This window comes from Schistocerca cancellata, unplaced genomic scaffold (genome assembly GCF_023864275.1).
Source record: "Schistocerca cancellata isolate TAMUIC-IGC-003103 unplaced genomic scaffold, iqSchCanc2.1 HiC_scaffold_1033, whole genome shotgun sequence".
NCBI lineage: Eukaryota > Metazoa > Arthropoda > Insecta > Orthoptera > Acrididae > Schistocerca > Schistocerca cancellata.
Genome location: NW_026047034.1, coordinates 2,501 through 10,000, shown reverse-complemented (window position 1 = coordinate 10,000; position 7,500 = coordinate 2,501). Strand labels below are relative to the sequence as shown.

The 7,500-nt window shown below is 55.2% G+C and overlaps 3 non-coding genes across 3 annotated transcripts in view; all 3 read left to right on the top strand.

The window, feature by feature from the left end:
• The first annotated feature begins 3,347 nt into the window (after positions 1-3,347).
• Positions 3,348-5,255, top strand: LOC126151077 (small subunit ribosomal RNA). The gene has a single exon (XR_007531811.1). It is a non-coding gene; the product is annotated as a small subunit ribosomal RNA (ribosomal RNA).
• Positions 5,256-5,608: 353 nt separating this feature from the next.
• On the top strand, positions 5,609-5,763 carry LOC126151072 (5.8S ribosomal RNA). The gene has a single exon (XR_007531807.1). It is a non-coding gene; the product is annotated as a 5.8S ribosomal RNA (ribosomal RNA).
• A 188-nt stretch (positions 5,764-5,951) lies between these two features.
• LOC126151083 (large subunit ribosomal RNA) overlaps positions 5,952-7,500 on the top strand; it is a 3,934-nt gene continuing 2,385 nt past the window's right edge. The window contains exon 1 of the ribosomal RNA XR_007531817.1: positions 5,952-7,500. This exon is cut by the window's right edge and continues 2,385 nt beyond it. This is a non-coding gene — a ribosomal RNA (large subunit ribosomal RNA).

Genomic DNA, 7,500 nt, shown 5'->3' with positions numbered 1-7,500 from the left:
TCCATCTTTGGTACAAGGCAATCATTCCGCTGTAAATCAGTACGTCACTCGTAGTTCAGTCACCTCACAGCACTGCTCAGTAAACTATGCAGGCCCACATAGATAGATTATGATAGATTATATACGCAAATGCCCCTATACATGCTGAACGTCCGTACACACAAAATGAACCACACGTCAGCCACACACTCTATCACACACTACTCTCTGCCTGTAACAGACACAGATACAACTACTAAGCACCAGCATGGACCAACGTCCGGTGCATCCTATCCGCCACAGTACACCAACTACGCTATGATAACCAGACCGGGAGGTCCAATCATAAAACAGAATACCCCACTCGTCCGACAACCACAATTGCTCAGAGAAGCCACCAACACCCACACATGTCCTACACAGGGGTGCACCCATCACCACCACACTGCCTCGTCTTACAGCACAAACACACTGGCAGGAATGAAACACACAGGTCTGCCGCAACCACAGACACGGCTCGCCCCCTCTCACTGGCGAAAAGCGCATCCCGACGTGACATAACTCCTTTGACACACTGACGCTGCCTCGGGCATCCACGTCCTACGGTCGATATCAACGAACCTCCCCCCCCCCCTCCCCCCCACAACACGCCATCCCATACCACATTGTGTACCGTACCCAAACCTAACGTGTACTGTACTACAACGCAATGTGTACCATAACACAACCCAGTTTGTACCTTAACCTAACCTATGTCACCTTAACCTAACCTATGTCACCTTAACCTAACCTATGTCACCTTAACCTAACCTATGTCACCTTAACCTAACCTATGTCACCTTAACCTAACCTATGTCACCTTAACCTAACCTATGTCACCTTAACCTAACCTATGTCACCTTAACCTAACCCATCTTGCACCTTAACCTAACCCATCTTGCACCTTAACCTAACCCATCTTGCACCTTAACCTAACCCATCTTGCACCTTACCTAACCCATCTTGCACCTTAACCTAACCCATCTTGCACCTTAACCTAACCTATGTTGCACCTTAACCTAACCTGTGTTGCACCTTAACCTACCTCAATTTGCACCGCAATGTAACGCAATTTGCACCGCAATGTAACGCAATTTGCACCGCAATGTAACGCATTTGCACCGCAATGTAACGCAATTTGCACCGCAATGTAACGCAATTTGCACCGCAATGTAACGCAATTTGCACCGCAATGTAACGCAATTTGCACCGCAATGTAACGCAATTTGCACCGCAATGTAACGCAATTTGCACCGCAATGTAACTCAATTTGCACCGCAATGTAACTCAATTTGCACCGCAATGTAACTCAATTTGCAGCACCGCAATGTAACTCAATTTGCACCGCAATGTAACTCAATTTGCACCGCAATGTAACTCAATTTGCACCGCAATGTAATGCAATTTGCACCGCAATGTAATGCAATTTGCACCGCAATGTAATGCAATTTGTACCGCAATCTACCCCCACATTGTGCCTTAACCTAACCCACATTGTGCCTTAACCTAACCCACATTGTGCCTTAACCTAACCCACGTTGTGCCTTAACCTAACCCACGTTGTGCCTTAACCTAACCCACGTTGTGCCTTAACCTAACCCACGTTGTGCCTTAACCTAACCCACGTTGTGCCTTAACCTAACCCAAGTTGTGCCTTAACCTAACCCAAGTTGTGCCTTAACCTAACCCAAGTTGTGCCTTAACCTAACCCAAGTTGTGCCTTAACCTAACCCAAGTTGTGCCTTAACCTAACCCAAGTTGTGCCTTAACCTAACCCAAGTTGTGCCTTAACCTAACCCAAGTTGTGCCTTAACCTAACCCAAGTTGTGCCTTAACCTAACCCAAGTTGTGCCTTAACCTAACCCAAGTTGTGCCTTAACCTAACCCAAGTTGTGCCTTAACCTAACCCAAGTTGTGCCTTACCCTGCTCTGTAATTGGCATATGACACGTTACATTAATGTATTGTCCAACCGCCAACCCGCTCAGAATGTTGTGTACACAGCTACGTGTCATCTCCCCATAACAGCTGCATTGCAGTGTGGTACGCCATAGAGACGTGTGGGAGTAATGGACGCAGTGGATGGCGATCAGCATGAGCCGTCTGTTCATGTAGTGGCGCGTGTATGCAGACGTAGTAGTCTCTTCTCACACAATGTGATAGCACGGTGCCCCGCGTTCCACATCTGCGACATGCTACAGAGGCCGGTTGACAGTTGGTCGCGCAATGGACATCGCATACGTACGGGGGCACCTTCCACGTGCCCTCTAGTCGGGCACATTTTGTTGCGTGGATGTGAGCGGATGTAGTGTGTCTTGACACCTGACAGGCAGGCATGCAATAATAGTTGACTTTGCAAACGGGGATGGACGTGTACGTTTACTGGTGACGTTACGCAAATGAACAACTGGTAACCCGTTGTGGTGCGGTTGTCCTTGCTGGAGGTACATCTGTGAGGGCAACGATCGGTACAGCTACGAAGCGGTCCCCACCATACCAACGAACGTGAATGTGAATCTGGGTGTGAAGCGATACGCGGCTGTGGGTGGGTGGGACTGTCCCCGGCCGGTGAGGGGGGGCCGCCCGGCGTGCTGGCCGCGCGGTGCGTGGGCGCACGCGCTACAGCCGGCTGGTGGGGGCGCCCAGTGGCAGGCGCGCCGGCCGACGGACGCGGCAGGCGGCGCAGCTGCGCGCCGGGGCACCCCTGCGCGCGGCGCCGTGCAGCCAAAGTGGGTCCTCGCCGGCCCGGTGCGAAGCGCGGTGGACATCTGCAGTGTGCTGGTCCGATTGAGGACTGTGTGCGTTGAGGATGCGCCGCCGCCCGGCACTCGGCGCCGCGACGCCGTCTGCTGCTCGGTCGCCCCAGCGGTTCTCGCTGGTGGTTTGTATCGCAGTTGTGCAGACGTGTTGGCACGTGCGCTGTGCTGGGAGAGTTCGCTTCGGCACCCACGTGGGGCCTTTGCCCTTCTGTGGCGCTGGCGTTGGAGCTGCCGGTCACCGTAGGTGGCGCGTGTTGTCTCCCGCCGGCAATGCCACGACAGCACGCTCCCGGGCCTCTGTCGGCAGCGGCAAGCTCAGTTGGGAGCACGGGTGGTCGCACCTAAAGCGTCTACTCGCCTAACTCCGGGCGATTGCGCCTCTCTCGAACCCGACCAAGTACTTAGGACGGCGCTGCGCGCCGCCGGGACCTGAGAGGGTTTCGAGGTGTATTGTGCAGGGGAGCTCAGCCTCCTCCTGTTTGCAGAATAATTGAGCGGACGCTTGCGTGTTCGCGCGGGCCCCTGGGACACACTCCCGGGCGGCCGGCTGCTCAGCTCTAGTTGACGCAGCTCCCTGGTTGATCCTGCCAGTAGTCATATGCTTGTCTCAAAGATTAAGCCATGCATGTCTCAGTACAAGCCGCATTAAGGTGAAACCGCGAATGGCTCATTAAATCAGTTATGGTTCCTTAGATCGTACCCACGTTACTTGGATAACTGTGGTAATTCTAGAGCTAATACATGCAAACAGAGTCCCGACCAGAGATGGAAGGGACGCTTTTATTAGATCAAAACCAATCGGTCGGCTCGTCCGGTCCGTTTGCCTTGGTGACTCTGAATAACTTTGGGCTGATCGCACGGTCCTCGTACCGGCGACGCATCTTTCAAATGTCTGCCTTATCAACTGTCGATGGTAGGTTCTGCGCCTACCATGGTTGTAACGGGTAACGGGGAATCAGGGTTCGATTCCGGAGAGGGAGCCTGAGAAACGGCTACCACATCCAAGGAAGGCAGCAGGCGCGCAAATTACCCACTCCCGGCACGGGGAGGTAGTGACGAAAAATAACGATACGGGACTCATCCGAGGCCCCGTAATCGGAATGAGTACACTTTAAATCCTTTAACGAGTATCTATTGGAGGGCAAGTCTGGTGCCAGCAGCCGCGGTAATTCCAGCTCCAATAGCGTATATTAAAGTTGTTGCGGTTAAAAAGCTCGTAGTTGGATTTGTGTCCCACGCTGTTGGTTCACCGCCCGTCGGTGTTTAACTGGCATGTATCGTGGGACGTCCTGCGGTGGGGCGAGCCGAAGGCGTGCGACCGCCTCGTGCGTGTTCGTGCGTCCCGAGGCGGACCCCGTTGAAATCCTACCAAGGTGCTCTTTATTGAGTGTCTGGGTGGGGCCGGCACGTTTACTTTGAACAAATTAGAGTGCTTAAAGCAGGCAAGCCCGCCTGAATACTGTGTGCATGGAATAATGGAATAGGACCTCGGTTCTATTTTGTTGGTTTTCGGAACCCGAGGTAATGATTAATAGGGACAGGCGGGGGCATTCGTATTGCGACGTTAGAGGTGAAATTCTTGGATCGTCGCAAGACGAACAGAAGCGAAAGCATTTGCCAAGTATGTTTTCATTAATCAAGAACGAAAGTTAGAGGTTCGAAGGCGATCAGATACCGCCCTAGTTCTAACCATAAACGATGCCAGCCAGCGATCCGCCGCAGTTCCTCCGATGACTCGGCGGGCAGCCTCCGGGAAACCAAAGCTTTTGGGTTCCGGGGGAAGTATGGTTGCAAAGCTGAAACTTAAAGGAATTGACGGAAGGGCACCACCAGGAGTGAGCCTGCGGCTTAATTTGACTCAACACGGGAAACCTCACCAGGCCCGGACACCGGAAGGATTGACAGATTGATAGCTCTTTCTTGATTCGGTGGGTGGTGGTGCATGGCCGTTCTTAGTTGGTGGAGCGATTTGTCTGGTTAATTCCGATAACGAACGAGACTCTAGCCTGCTAACTAGTCGCGTGACATCCTTCGTGCTGTCAGCGATTACTTTTCTTCTTAGAGGGACAGGCGGCTTCTAGCCGCACGAGATTGAGCAATAACAGGTCTGTGATGCCCTTAGATGTTCTGGGCCGCACGCGCGCTACACTGAAGGAATCAGCGTGTCTTCCTAGGCCGAAAGGTCGGGGTAACCCGCTGAACCTCCTTCGTGCTAGGGATTGGGGCTTGCAATTGTTCCCCATGAACGAGGAATTCCCAGTAAGCGCGAGTCATAAGCTCGCGTTGATTACGTCCCTGCCCTTTGTACACACCGCCCGTCGCTACTACCGATTGAATGATTTAGTGAGGTCTTCGGACTGGTACGCGGCATCGACTCTGTCGTTGCCGATGCTACCGGAAAGATGACCAAACTTGATCATTTAGAGGAAGTAAAAGTCGTAACAAGGTTTCCGTAGGTGAACCTGCGGAAGGATCATTACCGACTAGACTGCATGTCTTTCGATGTGCGTGTCGTGTCGCGCAACACGCTACCTGTACGGCAGCAGCCGTGCGCCGCGTGCGGAACCACGCGTGCCTCTCAAAACTAACGGAAAAATGTTGTGTGGTACGAGCGCTGAAGCTCTGGAGCGGCTGGCCTGCGGCACCTGGCGCCTGGCGCCGGTTTTGAATGACTTTCGCCCGAGTGCCTGTCCGCTCCGGTGTGGAGCCGTACGACGCCCATCGGCCGTGAGGCCGTTGGACACAGGAACGCTGGAACAGGGGCCGTCAAACGCCTCAGTCCCGCCTATGCAACTGTCTTGAAAGAGACAGTGGAAACTAAATGAAAAAGATCACCCAGGACGGTGGATCACTCGGCTCGTGGGTCGATGAAGAACGCAGCAAATTGCGCGTCGACATGTGAACTGCAGGACACATGAACATCGACGTTTCGAACGCACATTGCGGTCCATGGATTCCGTTCCCGGGCCACGTCTGGCTGAGGGTCGGCTACGTATACTGAAGCGCGCGGCGTTTGTCCCGCTTCGGAGACCTGGGAGTGTCGTGGCCGCCTGTGGGGCCGGCCGCGTCTCCTTAAACGTGCGATGCGCGCCCGTCGCCTGGCGGTTCGCATACCGGTACTTTCTCGGTAGCGTGCACAGCCGGCTGGCGGTGTGGCGTGCGACACCTCGTACAACGACCTCAGAGCAGGCGAGACTACCCGCTGAATTTAAGCATATTACTAAGCGGAGGAAAAGAAACTAACAAGGATTCCCCCAGTAGCGGCGAGCGAACAGGGAAGAGTCCAGCACCGAACCCCGCAGGCTGCCGCCTGTCGTGGCATGTGGTGTTTGGGAGGGTCCACTACCCCGACGCCTCGCGCCGAGCCCAAGTCCAACTTGAATGAGGCCACGGCCCGTAGAGGGTGCCAGGCCCCGTAGCGGCCGGTGCGAGCGTCGGCGGGACCTCTCCTTCGAGTCGGGTTGCTTGAGAGTGCAGCTCCAAGTGGGTGGTAAACTCCATCTGAGACTAAATATGACCACGAGACCGATAGCGAACAAGTACCGTGAGGGAAAGTTGAAAAGAACTTTGAAGAGAGAGTTCAAAAGTACGTGAAACCGTTCTGGGGTAAACGTGAGAAGTCCGAAAGGTCGAACGGGTGAGATTCACGCCCATCCGGCCACTGGCTCCCCGCCCTCGGCAGATGGGGCCGGCCGCCCGCGCGGAGCAATCCGCGGCGGGGTCGTGTCCGGTTGCCTTTCCACTCGCCGCGGGGTGGGGCCGTTCCGGTGTGCGGTGGGCCGCACTTCTCCCCTAGTAGGACGTCGCGACCCGCTGGGTGCCGGCCTACGGCCCGGGTGCGCAGCCTGTCCTTCCGCGGGCCTCGGTTCGCGTCTGTTGGGCAGAGCCCCGGTGTCCTGGCTGGCTGCTCGGCGGTATATCTGGAGGAGTCGATTCGCCCCTTTGGGCGCTCGGGCTCCCGGCAAGCGCGCGCGGTTCTTCCCCGGATGACGGACCTACCTGGCCCGGGCCCCGGACCCGCGCCGCTGTTGGCTCGGGATGCTCTCGGGCGGAATAATCGCTCCCGTCAGCGGCGCTTCAGCTTTGGACAATTTCACGACCCGTCTTGAAACACGGACCAAGGAGTCTAACATGTGCGCGAGTCATTGGGCTGTACGAAACCTAAAGGCGTAATGAAAGTGAAGGTCTCGCCTTGCGCGGGCCGAGGGAGGATGGGGCTTCCCCGCCCTTCACGGGGCGGCGGCCTCCGCACTCCCGGGGCGTCTCGTCCTCATTGCGAGGTGAGGCGCACCTAGAGCGTACACGTTGGGACCCGAAAGATGGTGAACTATGCCTGGCCAGGACGAAGTCAGGGGAAACCCTGATGGAGGTCCGTAGCGATTCTGACGTGCAAATCGATCGTCGGAGCTGGGTATAGGGGCGAAAGACTAATCGAACCATCTAGTAGCTGGTTCCCTCCGAAGTTTCCCTCAGGATAGCTGGTGCTCGTACGAGTCTCATCCGGTAAAGCGAATGATTAGAGGCCTTGGGGCCGAAACGACCTCAACCTATTCTCAAACTTTAAATGGGTGAGATCTCCGGCTTGCTTGATATGCTGAAGCCGCGAGCAAACGACTCGGATCGGAGTGCCAAGTGGGCCACTTTTGGTAAGCAGAACTGGCGCTGTGGGATGAACCAAACGCCGAGTTAAGGCGCCCGAATCGACGCTCATGGGAAACCATGAA